The sequence below is a fragment of the Argopecten irradians genome, chromosome 2, assembly GCF_041381155.1.
Source record: "Argopecten irradians isolate NY chromosome 2, Ai_NY, whole genome shotgun sequence".
Classification (NCBI taxonomy): domain Eukaryota; kingdom Metazoa; phylum Mollusca; class Bivalvia; order Pectinida; family Pectinidae; genus Argopecten; species Argopecten irradians.
Window position 1 is genome coordinate 69,277,566 of NC_091135.1, and position 20,510 is coordinate 69,298,075.

General features: G+C 38.7%; 1 protein-coding gene across 1 annotated transcript in view; it reads left to right on the plus strand.

Annotated features, from left to right (window-relative positions):
• Positions 1-20,510, plus strand: part of LOC138316328 (5-oxoprolinase-like) — a 115,939-nt gene that overhangs the window by 92,432 nt on the left and 2,997 nt on the right. The window lies entirely within an intron of this gene.

Genomic DNA, 20,510 nt, shown 5'->3' on the forward strand with positions numbered 1-20,510 from the left:
CTAGTAATGTTACTGTCCTGGAGCACCCATTCCGCTTTGATTTGGAATCTAGTAATGCTACTGTCCTGGAGCACCCATTCCGCTTTGATTTGGAATCTAGTAATGTTACTGTCCTGGAGCACCCATTCCGCTTTGATTTGGAATCTAGTAATGCTACTGTCCTGGAGCACCCATTCCGCTTTGATTTGGAATCTAGTAATGTTACTGTCCTGGAGCACCCATTCCGCTTTGATTTGGAATCTAGTAATGCTACTGTCCTGGAGCACCCATTCCGCTTTGATTTGGAATCTAGTAATGCTACTGTCCTGGAGCACCCATTCCGCTTTGATTTGGAATCTAGTGATGCTACTGTCCTGGAGCACCCATTCCGCTTTGATTTGGAATCTAGTAATGTTACTGTCCTGGAGCACCCATTCCGCTTTGATTTGGAATCTAGTAATGTTACTGTCCTGGAGCACCCATTCCGCTTTGATTTGGAATCTAGTAATGCTACTGTCCTGGAGCACCCATTCCGCTTTGATTTGGAATCTAGTAATGTTACTGTCCTGGAGCACCCATTCCGCTTTGATTTGGAATCTAGTAATGCTACTGTCCTGGAGCACCCATTCCGCTTTGATTTGGAATCTAGTAATGCTACTGTCCTGGAGCACCCATTCCGCTTTGATTTGGAATCTAGTAATGCTACTGTCCTGGAGCACCCATTCCGCTTTGATTTGGAATCTAGTAATGCTACTGTCCTGGAGCACCCATTCCGCTTTGATTTGGAATCTAGTAATGTTACTGTCCTGGAGCACCCATTCCGCTTTGATTTGGAATCTAGTAATGCTACTGTCCTGGAGCACCCATTCCGCTTTGATTTGGAATCTAGTGATGCTACTGTCCTGGAGCACCCATTCCGCTTTGATTTGGAATCTAGTAATGTTACTGTCCTGGAGCACCCATTCCGCTTTGATTTGGAATCTAGTAATAGCTACTGTCCTGGAGCACCCATTCCGCTTTGATTTGGAATCTAGTAATGCTACTGTCCTGGAGCACCCATTCCGCTTTGATTTGGAATCTAGTAATGCTACTGTCCTGGAGCACCCATTCCGCTTTGATTTGGAATCTAGTAATGCTACTGTCCTGGAGCACCCATTCCGCTTTGATTTGGAATCTAGTAATGCTACTGTCCTGGAGCACCCATTCCGCTTTGATTTGGAATCTAGTAATGCTACTGTCCTGGAGCACCCATTCCGCTTTGATTTGGAATCTAGTAATGTACTGTCCTGGAGCACCCATTCCCTTTGATTTGGAATCTAGTAATGTACTGTCCTGGAGCACCCATTCCGCTTTGATTTGGAATCTAGTAATGCTACTGTCCTGGAGCACCCATTCCGCTTTGATTTGGAATCTAGTAATGCTACTGTCCTGGAGCACCCATTCCGCTTTGATTTGGAATCTAGTAATGCTACTGTCCTGGAGCACCCATTCCGCTTTGATTTGGAATCTAGTAATGCTACTGTCCTGGAGCACCCATTCCGCTTTGATTTGGAATCTAGTAATGTTACTGTCTGGAGCACCATTCCCTTTGATTTGAATCTAGTAATGTACTGTCCTGGAGCACCCATTCCGCTTTGATTTGGAATCTAGTAATTAGTCCTGAGAATGCTTACTGTCCTGGAGCACCCATTCCTCTTTGATTTGGAATCTAGTAATGTTACTGTCCTGGAGCACCCATTCCTCTTTGATTTGGAATCTAGTGATGCTACTGTCCTGGAGCACCCATTCCGCTTTGATTTGGAATCTAGTAATGCTACTGTCCTGGAGCACCCATTCCGCTTTGATTTGGAATCTAGTAATGCTACTGTCCTGGAGCACCCATTCCGCTTTGATTTGGAATCTAGTAATGCTACTGTCCTGGAGCACCCATTCCGCTTTGATTTGGAATCTAGTAATGCTACTGTCCTGGAGCACCCATTCCGCTTTGATTTGGAATCTAGTAATGCTACTGTCCTGGAGCACCCATTCCGCTTTGATGTGGAATCTAGTAATGCTACTGTCCTGGAGCACCCATTCCGCTTTGATTTGGAATTTAATGCTACTGTCCTGGAGCCATTCCGCTTTGTGGAATCATGCTACTGTCCTGGAGCACCTATTCCGCGTCCCTTTGTTCGCGTTCACATTCGATTATGTAACGTTAAAATCATATACAATGCTCATGTCGCAATAAGAAGGAAAAAGATGAAAATCAAGTTCTAATAGGAAGGTTGATGTCAGCGTAAACCACGCAATTTGACAAAAAGACGAATAGTATCCATCGATAGAAACATAATAATATAATGTTGTAGCACTATCTGAGGTTCCTATTGTATGTAGTGTTGGTCGCTAGTTTGGTTGATTTAGGATTGGTAATGTATCGGCTTAGAGTTTGGTTGATTTAGGACTGGTTGTGTATAATCGTAGAGTTGGTTGATTTAGGACTAGTTATGTATCAGTGTAGAGTTTGGTTGATTTAGGACTGGTTATGTATCAGTGTAGAGTTTGGTGGATTTAGGACTGGTTATGTATCAATGTAGAGTTGGTTGATTTAGGACTGGTTATGTATCAGTGTAGAGTTTGGTTGATTTAGGACTAGTTATGTATCAGTGTAGAGTTTGGTTGATTTAGGACTAGTTAAGTATCAGCGTGGATTTGGTTGATTTAGGACTAGTTATGTATCAGTGTAGAGTTGGTTGATTTAGGACTGGTTATGTATCAGTGTAGAGTTTGGTTGATTTAGGACTAGTTATGTATCAGTTCTAGGGTAGTTTGGTTGATTTAGGACTGGTTATGTATCAGTGTAGAGTTTGGTTGATTTAGGACTGGTTATGTATCAGTGTAGAGTTTGGTTGATTTAGGACTGGTTATGTATCAGTGTAGAGTTGGTTGATTTAGGACTGGTTTTGTATCAGTGTAGAGTTTGGTTGATTTAGGACTGGTTACGTATCATCGTAGTTGGTTGATTTAGGACTGGTTATGTATCAGCGTAGTTGGTTGATTTAGGACTGGTTATGTATCAGTGTAGAGTTGGTTGATTAGTTGTGTTGATTTAGGACTGGTTATGTATCAGTGTAGAGTTGGTTGATTTAGGACTAGTTATGTATCAGTGTAGAGTTTGGTGGATTTAGGACTAGTTATGTATCAGTGTAGAGTTGGTTGATTTAGGACTGGTTATGTATCAGTGTAGAGTTTGGTGGATTTAGGACTGGTTATGTATCAGTGTAGTTGGTTGATTTAGGACTGGTTATGTATCATCGTAGAATTTGGTTGATTTAAGACTAGTTATGTATCAGTGTAGAGTTTGGTTGATTTAGGACTGGTTATGTATCAGTATAGAGTTTGGTTGATTTAGGACTAGTTATGTATCAGTGGTGTAGAGTATTGAGTTTGGTTGATTTAAGACTAGTTATGTATCAGTGTAGAGTTTGGTGGATTTAGGACTAGTTATGTATCAGTGTATGTTGGTTATTTAGGACTAGTTATGTATCAGTGTAGAGTTTGGTTGATTTTAGGACTGGTTATGTATCAGTGTAGAGTTTGGTTGATTTAGGACTGGTTATGTATCAGTGTAGAGTTTGGTTGATTTAGGACTGGTTATGTATCAGTGTAGAGTTTGGTGGATTTAGGACTGGTTATGTATCAGTGTAGAGTTTGGTTGATTTAGGACTGGTTATGTATCAGTGTAGAGTTTGGTTGATTTAGGACTAGTTATGTATCAGTGTAGTGTTGGTTGATTTAGGACTGGTTATGTATCAGTGTAGAGTTTGGTTGATTTAGGACTAGTTATGTATCAGTGTAGAGTTTGGTTGATTTAGGACTAGTTATGTATCAGTGTAGAGTTTGGTTGATTTAGGACTGGTTATGTATCAGTGTAGAGTTTGGTTGATTTAGGACTGGTTATGTATCAGTGTAGAGTTGGTTGATTTAGGACTGGTTACGTATCATCGTAGAGTTGGTTGATTTAGGACTGGTTATGTATCAGTGTAGAGTTGGTTGATTTAGGACTGGTTATGTATCAGTGTAGAGTTGGTTGATTTAGGACTGGTTATGTATCAGTGTAGAGTTGGTTGATTTAGGACTGGTTATGTATCAGTGTAGAGTTTGGTTGATTTAGGACTAGTTATGTATCAGTGTAGAGTTGGTTGATTTAGGACTAGTTATGTATCAGTGTAGAGTTTGGTTGATTTAGGACTAGTTATGTATCAGTGTAGAGTTGGTTGATTTAGGACTGGTTATGTATCAGTGTAGAGTTTGGTTGATTTAGGACTAGTTATGTATCAGTGTAGAGTTGGTTGATTTAGGACTAGTTAGTTATGGTATTTATGTATATCAGTGTAGAGTTTGGTTGATTTAGGACTAGTTATGTATCAGTGTAGAGTTTGGTTGATTTAGGACTAGTTATGTATCAGTGTAGAGTTGGTTGATTTAGGACTAGTTATGTATCAGTGTAGAGTTTGGTTGATTTAGGACTAGTTATGTATCAGTGTAGAGTTTGGTTGATTTAGGACTAGTTATGTATCAGTGTAGTTGGTTGATTTAGGACTGGTTATGTATCAGTGTAGAGTTGGTTGATTTAGGACTGGTTATGTATCAGTGTAGAGTTTGGTTGATTTAGGACTGGTTATGTATCAGTGTAGTTGGTTGATTTAGGACTGGTTATGTATCAGCGTAGTTGGTTGATTTAGGACTGGTTATGTATCAGTGTAGGGTTGGTTGATTTAGGACTGGTTATGTATCAGTGTAGAGTTTGGTTGATTTAGGACTGGTTATGTATCAGTGTAGAGTTTGGTTGATTTAGGACTAGTTATGTATCAGTGTAGAGTTTGGTTGATTTAGGACTAGTTATGTATCAGTGTAGAGTTTGGTTGATTTAGGACTAGTTATGTATCAGTGTAGAGTTGGTTGATTTAGGACTTTATGTACTAGTTATGTATCAGTGTAGAGTTTGGTTGATTTAGGACTGGTTATGTATCAGTGTAGAGTTGGTTGATTTAGGACTGGTTATGTATCAGTGTAGAGTTTGGTTGATTTAGGACTAGTTATGTATCAGTGTAGAGTTGGTTGATTTAGGACTGGTTATGTATCATCGTAGAGTTGGTTGATTTAGGACTGGTTATGTATCAGTGTAGAGTTGGTTGATTTAGGACTGGTTATGTATCAGTGTAGAGTTTGGTTGATTTAGGACTGGTTATGTATCAGTGTAGAGTTTGGTTGATTTAGGACTGGTTATGTATCAGTGTAGAGTTTGGTTGATTTAGGACTGGTTATGTATCAGTGTAGAGTTGGTTGATTTAGGACTGGTTATGTATCAGTGTAGAGTTTGGTTGATTTAGGACAGTTTTTATCATCGAGTTGGTTGATTTAGGACTGGTTATGTATCAGTGTAGAGTTGGTTGATTTAGGACTGGTTATGTATCAGTGTAGAGTTGGTTGATTTAGGACTGGTTATGTATCAGTGTAGAGTTTGGTTGATTTAGGACTGGTTATGTATCATGTAGAGTTGGTTGATTTAGGACTGGTTATGTATCAGTGTAGAGTTGGTTGATTTAGGACTGGTTATGTATCAGTGTAGAGTTGGTTGATTTAGGACTGGTTATGTATCAGTGTAGAGTTTGGTTGATTTAGGACTGGTTATGTATCAGTGTAGAGTTGGTTGATTTAGGACTGGTTATGTATCAGTGTAGAGTTGGTTGATTTAGGACTGGTTATGTATCAGTGTAGAGTTTGGTTGATTTAGGACTGGTTATGTATCAGTGTAGAGTTGGTTGATTTAGGACTGGTTATGTATCAGTGTAGAGTTTGGTTGATTTAGGACTAGTTATGTATCAGTGTAGAGTTTGGTTGATTTAGGACTGGTTATGTATCAGTGTAGAGTTGGTTGATTTAGGACTGGTTATGTATCAGTGTAGAGTTTGGTCATTTAGGACTGGTTATGTATCAGTGTAGAGTTGGTTGATTTAGGACTGGTTATGTATCAGTGTAGAGTTTGGTTGATTTAGGACTAGTTATGTATCAGTGTAGTGTTGGTTGATTTAGGACTAGTTATGTATCAGTGTAGAGTTGGTTGATTTAGGACTAGTTATGTATCAGTGTAGAGTTTGGTTGATTTAGGACTGGTTATGTATCAGTGTAGAGTTTGGTTGATTTAGGACTAGTTATGTATCAGTGTAGAGTTTGGTTGATTTAGGACTGGTTATGTATCAGTGTAGAGTTGGTTGATTTAGGACTGGTTACGTATCATCGTAGAGTTGGTGGATTTAGGACTGGTTATGTATCAGTGTAGAGTTCGGTTGATTTAGGACTGGTTATGTATCAGTGTAGAGTTGGTTGATTTAGGACTGGTTTTGTATCACCGTAGAGTTGGTTGATTTAGGACTGGTTATGTATCAGTGTAGAGTTCGGTTGATTTAGGACTAGTTATGTATCAGTGTAGAGTTTGGTTGATTTAGGACTAGTTATGTATCAGTGTAGAGTTTGGTTGATTTAGGACTTTAGGACTAGTTATGTATCAGTGTAGAGTTGGTTGATTTAGGACTAGTTATGTATCAGTGTAGAGTTTGGTTGATTTAGGACTAGTTATGTATCAGTGTAGAGTTTGGTTGATTTAGGACTAGTTATGTATCAGTGTAGAGTTTGGTTGATTTAGGACTAGTTATGTATCAGTGTAGAGTTTGGTTGATTTTAGGACTAGTTATGTATCAGTGTAGAGTTTGGTTGATTTAGGACTAGTTATGTATCAGTGTAGAGTTGGTTGATTTAGGACTAGTTATGTATCAGTGTAGAGTTGGTTGATTTAGGACTGGTTATGTATCAGTGTAGAGTTGGTTGATTTAGGACTGGTTATGTATCAGTGTAGAGTTTGGTGGATTTAGGACTACTGTTATGTATCAGTGTAGAGTTTGGTTGATTTAGGACTAGTTATGTATCAGTGTAGAGTTGGTTGATTTAGGACTGGTTATGTATCAGTGTAGAGTTGGTTGATTTAGGACTGGTTATGTATCAGTGTAGAGTTTGGTTGATTTAGGACTAGTTATGTATCAGTGTAGAGTTTGGTTGATTTAGGACTAGTTATGTATCAGTGTAGAGTTGGTTGATTTAGGACTGGTTATGTATCAGTGTAGAGTTTGGTTGATTTAGGACTAGTTATGTATCAGTGTAGAGTTTGTTGATTTAGGACTAGTTATGTATCAGTGTAGAGTTTGGTCATTTAGGACTGGTTACGTATCAGTGTAGAGTTGGTTGATTTAGGACTGGTTTGTATCAGCGTAGAGTTGGTTGATTTAGGACTGGTTATGTATCAGCGTAGTTGGTTGATTTAGGACTGGTTATGTATCAGTGTAGGGTTGGTTGATTTAGGACTGGTTATGTATCAGTGTAGAGTTTGGTGGATTTAGGACTGGTTATGTATCATCGTAGAATTTGGTTGATTTAGGACTGGTTATGTATCAGTGTAGATTTGGTTGATTTAGGACTAGTTATGTATCACGTAGAAGTTTGGTTGATTTAGGACTAGTTATGTATCAGTGTAGAGTTTGGTTGATTTAGGACTAGTTATGTATCAGTGTAGAGTTTGGTTGATTTAGGACTGGTTATGTATCAGTGTAGAGTTGGTTGATTTAGGACTAGTTATGTATCAGTGTAGAGTTTGGTTGATTTAGGACTAGTTATGTATCAGTGTAGAGTTTGGTTGATTTAGGACTGGTTATGTATCAGTGTAGAGTTGGTTGATTTAGGACTAGTTATGTATCATCGTAGAGTTGGTTGATTTAGGACTAGTTATGTATCAGTGTAGAGTTGGTTGATTTAGGACTAGTTATGTATCAGTGTAGAGTTTGGTTGATTTAGGACTAGTTATGTATCAGTGTAGAGTTGGTTGATTTAGGACTAGTTATGTATCAGTGTAGAGTTTGGTCATTTAGGACTGGTTATGTATCAGTGTAGAGTTTGGTCATTTAGGACTGGTTACGTATCATGATAGAGTTGGTTGATTTAGGACTAGTTAAGTATCAGCGTAGATTTGGTTGATTTAGGACTGGTTATGTATCAGCGTAGTTGGTTGATTTAGGACTAGTTATGTATCAGCGTAGTTGGTTGATTTAGGGCTGGTTTTGTATCAGTGTAGAGTTTGGTCATTTAGGACTGGTTACGTATCATCGTAGAATTTGGTTGATTTAGGACTAGTTATGTATCATCGTAGAATTTGGTTGATTTAGGACTAGTTATGTATCGGTGTAGAGTTTGGTGGATTTAGGACTAGTTATGTATCAGTGTAGAGTTGGTTGATTTAGGACTGGTTATGTATCAGTGTAGAGTTGGTTGATTTAGGACTAGTTATGTATCAGTGTAGAGTTTGGTTGATTTAGGACTGGTTATGTATCAGCGTAGAGTTTGGTTGATTTAGGACTGGTTATGTATCAGTGTAGAGTTGGTTGATTTAGGACTGGTTATGTATCATCGTAGAGTTGGTTGATTTAGGACTAGTTATGTATCAGTGTAGAGTTGGTTGGTATCAGTGTAGAGTTGGTTGATTTAGGACTAGTTATGTATCAGTGTTAAGTTTGGTTGATTTAGGACTGGTTATGTATCAGCGTCGATTTTATTAGATGTATGGAATAACCATCAAACATAATACAGTTGACTATACTGGCTTTAATCCAGTAATCTTTCTACATTGTGTAAATCTACTTAGTGAAAAGGAAGGCACGCTCCGTACAGATGTAAAATCTGTTTGTAGTGGTGCATTGTCATCCATCAGATTGTCGAGAAAGCTCTAATCCCTCTGTCCACGACTAGTAAAGAAAAAGGTCTGAAACCCACATACTTTACGCCCCACCAGATGAGATGTCTGTGAAGTAACACATGATGGATTTACCGGAGGTACGGATTATCTCAAAGAAAAAAAGGACATTAAAATACTTTATGTAATCCCCAGTTGTATGGACACATGTGGTACAGATATACTCTATAGCTCTCTACCCCGCCCTACTCCCAGTTCTATTCTCCCTCATCAGGTCATAGATTTTCAGATTGACGTTGATACTTAAAATGTATTTAAACTTACTTTTAGAAATAAAGAATTATCTGGATGCCAAAAAACATTTCTTCTTGTGTGAGCCGTACTCTGTAATACACATTCTCAGTAAACAGGACACATTTTACTATAATGATAATAAAACCACACACACGAACGTTTTGGTAAAACTATCGCATGGAGAAATAGGATTATAATAAAGAACATATATAGGCATACGTACATATATATTTTGTAATAATCAAAGTCCGATGTGCATTGCCTTTTAATTCCATATTGATATGGCCGAAGCCGAATGTACCAGGATATGGAAGTCGATACTGACATAGACCAGATGACTTGTGTATCTGTAGGTTTGTATTTGACTTTGTAATTCTGTATTCTCTGTTGAAAAGTTTGGTGTATATCTGTCAGAGCTGTAGCTTTGTGCTCGCTCCTGAACAGCTCCTTGTCTCTGAAACAGCTCAGACATCCGATCAAAGCCGGTGGTTAGTAATTGTAGGGAAATTGAAATTGTTTCCTGAGTACGTTTTATTCCCCGCCAACAAACAATAACGAGGTACAAAACTGTCTGCTTTTTCTCAACATTCAGTGATACGTCATTACGATACAACAGACAAAAAGATCTGAAACGTTTCTCAAATTAAATGGCCGGTTTTCATGGTGTTTTTCATTGAAGCGCATTTACAGTCTATTTGATGTCGATTTACATCTGCCATTGCTAACTGAAATGTCTTCCCGGAATTTCTACGCCAACGTGCAAAGTGTCAAAAGGGCGTCCTATATATTTCTACCGAGTGTGTGAAAATGGTTATTGTTTCGCAAGATTGAAAACGATGAATAGCTTAAAGGGGAGAGCTCCAAGTTTTATAAGTGAGGTTCTATGAATTGTTATGAAGCAACTTCCTTGATTTTCTTTTAATTAATACATGGACTGATCTTCGAATCATTTTCATAAATAAACAATTTTATTCACATACTTCTAACGTGATAAAAATAGGTTTAGTTATTTCTTAATTTTAAAATCATATTTCGATGTATTGCGATAACAATAGGGTATGCAAACAAAAAAAAGAGATGCTGAGAAACTTATCCAACGATTTAATTAGTCTTATTATAAATCCCCTAACAACGAATACACTTTTTCGAACTTACACAATAATATAAGATTTGTTGTATCATTTTGTATGGGTACTAATTTAAAATGGAGAATAACAGACATACTCCGTAGTAAAATCGTTTTGCCGTATCCACAACTGTTCTTGCTATTGAAGTCCATCAGGTAACAATCTCTAATAAGAAACTGGTAGCGATATCGGAACCAGACGACTTATTAATAAGATATACAGAAACTTGATACTTGAGCAGTTTACAATGAAATATTAGTGTTGACGATAAAAATGATAAAAAATAAGAAAATTATTAAAAAGGAAAGTAAATGGAGATTAGAAACGAACATCTTATTAATAAGTCCCCCCCCCACCCCCCCACACGGAGTGGGGAACTTATTGTGTTTGCTCAATTCTTCTTTTTCTTGGTCTTCTGGTTCTTCTTTTTCCACCGCGACTTTGTCTGACCATTTTCTCGAAAACTATAAGTCTCGAAATTTTGCAATATCATTTCTAGTGATCTGCAGACGTTTCGACAGATTCTAAATTTTAACGTGAAAAATACCATGATTATCATAATTATTAATTATTTAAACAGTCAGATTTTTTCTTTTTCATAATTTATGAAAAAGAAAAAATCTGACTGTTTAAATTTTCAACCTTGTTCAGTTCAGCAGTGATCCATTTTAAATCCACCTTTTTGTTGTTGTATTTTTCTGATATATTTTCTATATTGAGTCCAGTAATCTCGCGTGCTTTTTGCCGCCGATTTCGGGGTTGATATCGCAGTTGATGAATACTTCTGAGACACCAGTCATATAATAAAACACTATATAAAATGAATGATCCTGAGATGATCATGATCACAGCTGCCATTTTTTTTATAAAAGACAATTTTTTGTTAAAGATGCTCCACCGCCGACAGAGCATAAATGATATTCATCATTTGAACAATAATTGGCGTTTAATCGTGTATATATATGCCTAATTAGCACAAAAAATAACATAAAAAAAAATTTAGTTCGCCTTTGGTGCATGCGCAATCATTACTTCATTCCACATAGGATATAGTGCCACGGATTTTTTTCGGGATGCAATTAATTATTTTTCATATTTTTAACTTGAAGTAAAATTAGAAGTTCAAACTTTCCAAAGGTGGTAATGGTGTAAAGTAAGTAACTTTTATAACTGAAAAAATACTAAATCGTCTTCTCCTAATTTTGATAGTGAAAAAATACCATTTGTCGGCGGTGGAGCATCTTTAACGTGTAGATTGAATCATAATTTATACGTTAAAGATGCTATAAAGTGCAAATACAATTACATTAGACATTGATGTGCCTTATATATATACTTTAAATGATGTGACTTTTCAAAAAGCATTTTTCCTCTGCGAAATAAAATGTATTTACCGGTAAAGCAATGTCTCGTCGTCATATTAGGGAGGCCACTCTTGTCAAATTAGGCTCTGTGGAGATTGGGGGAACTTTATGTGATGGCACCCATCACAGTTAGATCTTGTTCATTAGTAAGCTAATTAAAAAGTGAAATTAAGAAACGAATTCAGTCTCTTTATTGCAAGAGTTTCGGTGATACGTTCAACGTTTTCATAAAGGTCGCACGTGTGCCGGTGGTTATCAAGCAGCGATGACAGGCAACCTGTGACTTCCGGCTTACACGACCATAAATGTTGTTGGACAGTACATATTGCCCTGAAATACAACACAAACGTGGGTGTTACCTGTCAAACCATCAACACTTAGCGTCAGTAGAATCTCACTCTCGTATTTCCGTTTGGTCCCCTTATGGTGTTTCTTCGCCGAGGTCATACAGATGGAATATACTGAACACATGTCATTGACATAACATGTTCGCTAAGTTCTAAATATATGTACATTCACTGAAGCAAGAACAATGATATCATTCATCAATTGTTTAATACAAATTCGTTATGTATAAGAAATACAAGGTAGAACCATTGTAGTTAATGGGTTATTGTCGGCTCTGTAGAATGACAACAGATATAGATGGTGTCCTACCTCAGGTACTGATAAATAGTGTAGTACTGTATATCTGATAAGTACCATCCAAGGAAGCGTGTGTGTTCTGAACCCTTGACCACGAGGTTGGTTGCCAGATAAGACGACAATGAGTGACGACCACACAACGACCACGTGTAGGGGAGATTGTGTTACTATGGTGATACGGTAATACTAGAAAGGATACTTGAGGAATACGACTTACACTGTCCTATTCATTTGGTATTGATGAAGACTGACATTCTGTCACCATCTTGTTTATACTGCTAGGAAAAATCTTGAAATAGTTAATAAAGCTGCTATAAGATAATAACGCCTTTCATACACTAGTAATATTGACCTTCACCTCTGTCCATACTTTTCAGTTGACTCATCTGTTTTAATTATATTACTCTTGAAATTAGTACTTATGTGCCGGTTTGCGAAAATCCATGAAGAAACGAAATCTCACGAGTGCTGTCAATAATTGTCTAGAGATATCAAAGGTGACCTTGGTGTTATATTCACATTACATAACGTTTTCTGAAATCTGTCTACATTCTTGTAGTTAACTTTGACAGACGCAAACGTCTGTAGTACACGTAAATATAATCTTAAGTTTGCCCCTATTCCCTATTCAAAACTATGTGACCTCAAGGGCTAACATTGTGTGGCGTTTCAGCCAAATACATCAAACATGTCTGAAGTAATAATCCAGAAATCCATGTAAAGATAGTGGTGTCCCCTTACTGACCTTTATAGTTGGCGTTTTGTTGGAGTTTTGAGTTTTGAATCAAACTGAAATACACTTGATAGAGGAGACACTAAAATTCATTTTGACTTCTTGGGGTTTACAAAATAAAGCAGAGAATAATCCCAAATAAATGCCATGCCACTGTATGAAAAAGTGGATGCATTCATGGTTTGATTATTCACATAGGATAATCTATTAATTCAAACTTTCGTATTAAGATAAATTGGCTGTTTCAACGAAAATGGTAGGTCGGTAAAAATAAATATGTACTTAACCCTTACTTAACTAAACGTCAGTATTTCGATAGTGCGAGTCGTTACCATAAAGCTAGTGGTTCCATTCAGTAGAATGTCGTTTACTACTCCGCACTAATGACCGCTAATGTACCGTCTTTATACTACTGGTTAGCTCAGCTCATTATCATGGGAACTTTTTCGGTTCTCCCAGAAAGGTTAATTTAACCAATTTGACACCTATTACACAAAAAGGTTGGTGAATTGTTATTTACATCAAGCCATGTTGATTGGCCTGGGAAAGTTAGTTGTGCTTCTGAAATGAATATTTTGTCAAATGAATATCAGTATTGTGAAGAACTTTGTCACAACGTATGATCAACACTTAATACATTATCTTTATGGTTGGTAGCATGTAGTAGAATAATTTATTAGGATTAAGAGTTTAAGGATGTATTCTTCTGAGGTTTCAGTCCCGTTGAAGCCTCATTTCGACAAAGATCAAAGAAGTTATGAGATTTTCAAATATATTTTATCAATATCTGTAGCAAGTTGCCAGATGCAAATTTTGTCAAATGAATATCAGCATTGTGAAGAACTTTGTCACAACGTATGATCAACACTTAATACATTATCTTTAAGATTGGTAGCATGTAAAATAATTTCTTAGGATTAAGAGTTTAAATATAAATTGATGTTTCAGTATTATAGAGGTTTTGTTAATTGATTAACACGGTTTATTTGGTTTAAATAAGTATTCATGAATCATATATGAAATCTGGTTTCATATACGGCTTTTCATGAGATAGCTTACATGTGTAAAAAGTATGAGTACATTATACACTGGGAAACATTAGTAATATTACCAGGACAAAATTACGGGTGCAAATATTTAGGGGAAAAGGTCTACATTTTTATCACTATAGCTTTTCCTATCAAAGATAATAAAAAGATGGTCGGCTGGGTAAGTAGTGTAAGGTATCTGACAAACTACTGAAGAGAAGGGAGGATATAAACGTATAATGGTGGAACGTATCTGTCTCGGTTTTCAAAGTCAAACATGTTATTCATTACCGAACACTTGATTGATACAAATTTAACCTAGACACTTATGGTTTATGTATCAAATCTACAACATGTCTCAATGTATCGAAATGAAACCTTGTCTTGTAAACTCTGATTTCTTAAAACAAAAGCAAGTGCGGTTTTCATATCCGTAACTAATTTAACGGGAAGAATGTGTTGGTTTTTTTTAGGTTTTGTATTTATTTAAGAACTCGGGTTTTAGGTTATGTAAATGTAAGCTAGTTTAGTACACCGGAAGTGGAATTATTACCTGTTGGGTCGTGTATTTTGTGAGGCATTAACCAGAAAAACACGTGTAGCCATCTTTTATGAGCAGGTGGATGTGTAATGAGGAGTGCCAGCGAGATGGTGGTACCAGCACCCCTCGATAGTGTTCATCATAACATATTCAGTACAGATGAAATTTTCATTGGGCTTGATTCACGATGTTTAACAGTGTACGTGATCTGACGTCAGTCTGTACTCACTGATTAATTACCAATCACACTGGGCACATAAGGGGATGTAAGTACCCATCACACTGGCCACATAAGGGGATGTAAGTACCCATCACACTGGGCACATAAGGGGATGTAAGTACCCATCACACTGGCCACATAAGGTGATGTAAGTACCAATCACACTGGCCACATAAGGTGATGTAAGTACCAATCACACTGGCCACATAAGGTGATGTAAGTACCCAATCACACTGGCCACATAAGGTGATGTAAGTACCCATCACACTGGCCACATAAGGTGATGTAAGTACCAATCACACTGGCCACATAAGGGATGTAAGTACCCATCACACTGGCCACATAAGGTGATGTAAGTACCCATCACACTGGCCACATAAGGTGATGTAAGTACCCATCACACTGGCCACATAAGGTGATGTAAGTACCCAATCACACTGGCCACATAAGGTGATGTAAGTACCCATCACACTGGCCACATAAGGTGATGTAAGTACCCATCACACTGGCCACATAAGGTGATGTAAGTACCCATCACACTGGCCACATAAGGTGATGTAAGTAAGTACCCATCACACTGGCCACATAAGGTGATGTAAGTACCCATCACACTGGCCACATAAGGTGATGTAAGTACCCATCACACTGGCCACATAAGGTGATGTAAGTACCCATCACACACTGGCCACATAAGGTGATGTAAGTACCCATCACACTGGCCACATAAGGTGATGTAAGTACCCATCACATGGCCACATAAGGTGATGTAAGTACCCATCACACTGGCCACATAAGGTGATGTAAGTACCCATCACACTGGCCACATAAGGTGATGTAAGTACCCATCACACTGGCCACATAAGGTGATGTAAGTACCAATCACACTGGCCACATAAGGTGATGTAAGTACCCATCACACTGGCCACATAAGGTGATGTAAGTACCCATCACACTGGCCACATAAGGTGATGTAAGTACCCATCACACTGGCCACATAAGGTGATGTAAGTACCCATCACACGGCCACATAAGGTGATGTAAGTACCCATCACACTGGCCACATAAGGTGATGTAAGTACCCATCACACTGGCCACATAAGGTGATGTAAGTACCCATCACACTGGCCACATAAGGTGATGTAAGTACCCATCACACTGGCCACATAAGGTGATGTAAGTACCCATCACACTGGCCACATAAGGTGATGTAAGTACCCATCACACTGGCCACATAAGGTGATATAAGTACCCATCACACTGGCCACATAAGGTGATGTAAGTACCTATCACACTGGCCACCATAAGGTGATGTAAGTACCCATCACACTGGCCACATAAGGTGATGTAAGTACCCATCACACTGGCCACATAAGGTGATGTAAGTACCCATCACACTGGCCACATAAGGTGATGTAAGTACCCATCACACTGGCCACATAAGGTGATGTAAGTACCCATCACACTGGCCACATAAGGTGATGTAAGTACCCATCACACTGGCCACATAAGGTGATGTAAGTACCCATCACACTGGCCACATAAGGTGATGTAAGTACCCATCACATGGCCACATAAGGTGATGTAAGTACCCATCACACTGGCCACATAAGGTGATGTAAGTACCCATCACACTGGCCACATAAGGTGATGTAAGTACCCATCACACTGGCCACATAAGGTGATATAAGTACCCATCACACTGGCCACATAAGGTGATATAAGTACCCATCACACTGGCCACATAAGGTGATATAAGTACCCATCACACTGGCCACATAAGGTGATATAAGTACCCATCACACTGGCCACATAAGGTGATGTAAGTACCCATCACACTGGCCACATAAGGTGATATAAGTACCCATCACACTGGCCACATAAGGTGATATAAGTACCCATCACACTGGCCACATAAGGTGATATAAGTACCCATCACACTGGCCACATAAGGTGATATAAGTACCCATCACACTGGCCACATAAGGTGATATAAGTACCCATCACACTGGCCACATAAGGTGATATAAGTACCCATCACACTGGCCACATAAGGTGATGTAAGTACCCATCACACTGGCCACATAAGGTGATGTAAGTACCCATCACACTGGCCACATAAGGTGATGTAAGTACCCATCACACTGGCCACATAAGGTGATGTAAGTACCCATCACACTGGCCACATAAGGTGATGTAACTGGCCACATAAGGTGATGTAAGTACCCATCACACTGGCCACATAAGGTGATGTAAGTACCCATCACACTGGCCACATAAGGTGATGTAAGTACCCATCACACTGGCCACATAAGGTGATGTAAGTACCCATCACACTGGCCACATAAGGTGATGTAAGTACCCATCACACTGGCCACATAAGGTGATATAAGTACCCATCACACTGGCCACATAAGGTGATGTAAGTACCAATCATAAGGTGATGTACCCCCAATCACACTGGCCACATAAGGTGATGTAAGTACCCATCACACTGGCCACATAAGGTGATGTAAGTACCCATCACACTGGCCACATAAGGTGATGTAAGTACCCATCACACTGGCCACATAAGGTGATGTAAGTACCCATCACACTGGCCACATAAGGTGATGTAAGTACCCATCACACTGGCCACATAAGGTGATGTAAGTACCCATCACACTGGCCACATAAGGTGATGTAATAACCATGTGTAAGTACCCATCACACTGGCCACATAAGGTGATGTAAGTACCCATCACACTGGCCACATAAGGTGATGTAAGTACCCGTCACACTGGCCACATAAGGTGATGTAAGTACCCATCACACTGGCCACATAAGGTGATGTAAGTACCCATCACACTGGCCACATAAGGTGATGATACCCCCCTGGCCACAAGTGATGTAAGTACCCATCACACTGGCCACATAAGGTGATGTAAGTACCCATCACACTGGCCACATAAGGTGATGTAAGTACCTCACACGGCCACATAAGGTGATGTAGTACCCGCACACTGGCCACATAAGGTGATGTAAGTACCCATCACACTGGCCACATAAGGTGATGTAAGTACCCATCACACTGGCCACATAAGGTGATGTAAGTACCCATCACACTGGCCACATAAGGTGATGTAAGTACCCGTCATCACACTGGCCACATAAGGTGATGTAAGTACCCTCACACTGGCCACATAAGGTGATGTAAGTACCCGTCACACTGGCCACATAAGGTGATGTAAGTAAGTACCCATCACACTGGCCACATAAGGTGATGTAAGTACCCATCACACTGGCCACATAAGGTGATGTAAGTACCCATCACACTGGCCACATAAGGTGATGTAAGTACCCGTCACACTGGCCCACATCAACTGGCCACATAAGGAGATGTAAGTACCCATAACACACTGGCCACATAAGGTGATGTAAGTACCCATCACACTGGCCACATAAGGTGATGTAAGTACCCTAACTCTGAAGACTTACCAATGTTTTTTTCTATTGTCACTGTGTCTTCTAGTCTTCTATAATGACCAGGTAAACCTTCCCAAATCCTTGTACATTGAACAGGGACGGCAGGCCGATGGTTGTAACAGTGACAAGTTTTGACTAGTCGAATTTTTTTACGGTAATGAGGTAGAGCGAATGGATTGTCTTGTATAGCAGCCTTATAAAACGAGTTGAATCTTGGTTTAGCTTGTGTGTGTGTTTGAAAAACTCTTACCAAAACATTATTGTTTGATTTGGTTTGCACTTATCGTCCTGTTTAAGCTATGCTAGTTTATAGACGGCTCCCCCCTTTGTACATTGTGTTGCGTGTAGGAATTTCTGAATGAACATTTTCGGAGGTTGTTATGTATTCTTGTTAATAGTGAAGCACGACATCAGAGACACAGCTAATCCCACCCGGTCACAACATACTGACAACAAACAGACCAGTCGTCCCTTTATGCTGAGCGCTAACATAAATTATATCTTTTATAGACTGTGTGGTTTGTCTCGGCCAGGGTCCATAACCCATCATAAACGGGAGCATTCATATGTTTCCATTCTTCATGTATATATTTTTCTTCGGTGCAGTACAGTACTGATTAACGTTTTTGATGCGGTATTTAGTTAATGGACATAATATATTGCTATTGTGTTCATTAGACCTTATTTGGAAAATCTGAGCTTTCTGCGTAAGATATGTCCAAGCCATAACAAAAGTTCATTAAGTATGGCACGTGTTAATCTATAAGAGACTTTATTGGCGTGTTCGAGAGGAACACACGGCATACCAGGCGCGTTCGGAGAGGAACACACAAAATTTCGGACAGGTTTACCAAACATATGGAGTGGAAACACTTTAACAATAATTATCCAGAAGTACGTTTTTCTGTTTGTGCATCGATGTCCTGAATTGGTGCTTGATTCTAAGACAAATTAGTGGCAGGTACTACATAATTGTTGAGAGAGATAATTAACCGGGAGGCTAAAACTTCTTCCAAGTTCAGCTATGCATTAAAGCAGGCGTTCCTGGATTTCTATGAATAAAAGCAGGTAAAAAACGGAGGACATTTATTCTCAAATTTTATAACGGTCTATAACTATGTCCCTTTGTAAAAAAATAACTTGCCAGCTATATTAATAACAACAGCTTGGTGCGTCCAAAACTTCAAAATATGCTTTAAAACATACAATGTATGAGTCTATGAAAGATAATTATACTGCGGATGAAAAACAATTCAGCCATAAAAGTGCAGTTTTATACGCTCTTTGGAGCAGCTTTGATTTCTGCCTCATGATAAGTAATTGTTGTTCATTAATTTCTGAGAATACGAGACGACCTACACGCGATCTGGCTGCGATTGGTACCTGTCCTCAATGGTAGAAAACTTGTTGTAATGAAAAAAAAAATCCATTTACTTCTTTTCATAACACATGGTACATGACCTTCATTTCCTGCCCGAGGTATATGAACTTCATTTCCTACCCGAGGTACACGATCTTCATTTTCTAAGATCATGTTCGTCAGACACAATTTCGACTTAAAGTGAATGCTACCGTTTCAGATAGAGCGGAAGGAAACCCACAATTTACACAGTTAAATCTATATCTCTTTCTGTCCCTTTTTTGTCTGGCTGTACAGAACTGTGGAATGATTGGCTGATAAGAGGTACATAAGGCTCACTCTAGTGCCAAACTGGTATCGCCGTGTCATTGTTCACGTGCGGGTTTAATCGTAACAGGCAATTTACAGATGCTGAGCAACGTATTTTTCCCGCCATCTGCGCAGCGTCTTAATTATATTTTTATGCTGTATGCACACATGCTCCCGCAGTTTGACTCGATCTATAATTTACAATTGGCATCCTTTCAACTGCTTTTTACCTGAGTTATATAACGATATTGTGGAGATTAATTCAAAGCTACCTGAGACATAAACATGTGTATCAATGTAAATTGGAATACGGCGTAAACCTTGTCGGAATGTGGCAAATTCCTCAAAGTAAAGTTTTGTCAGGTGAAATGCCTTTGAACTAGCATTAGGCTTAAAGTCCACTGCCAAAACATTAAAGACGAGTAATGGTATGTTATAATATTTCATTTGATACGTTTTACATGTACGTCATTAATTCTACAATAATATTTTCACTAAACGTATTTCAGTTAAAACACTATTTCTAGAGGTTAAAATGATTTGAAGGATACCACATGTTCGTGTATACAAGAACACATGTAGTACCGATGTAGATGTAAGTTATGATTGGAAAATCAGACAGGACAGAATCGGTCACATCAAACTACGTGTAGCAGAAACAGGCAATTTAAC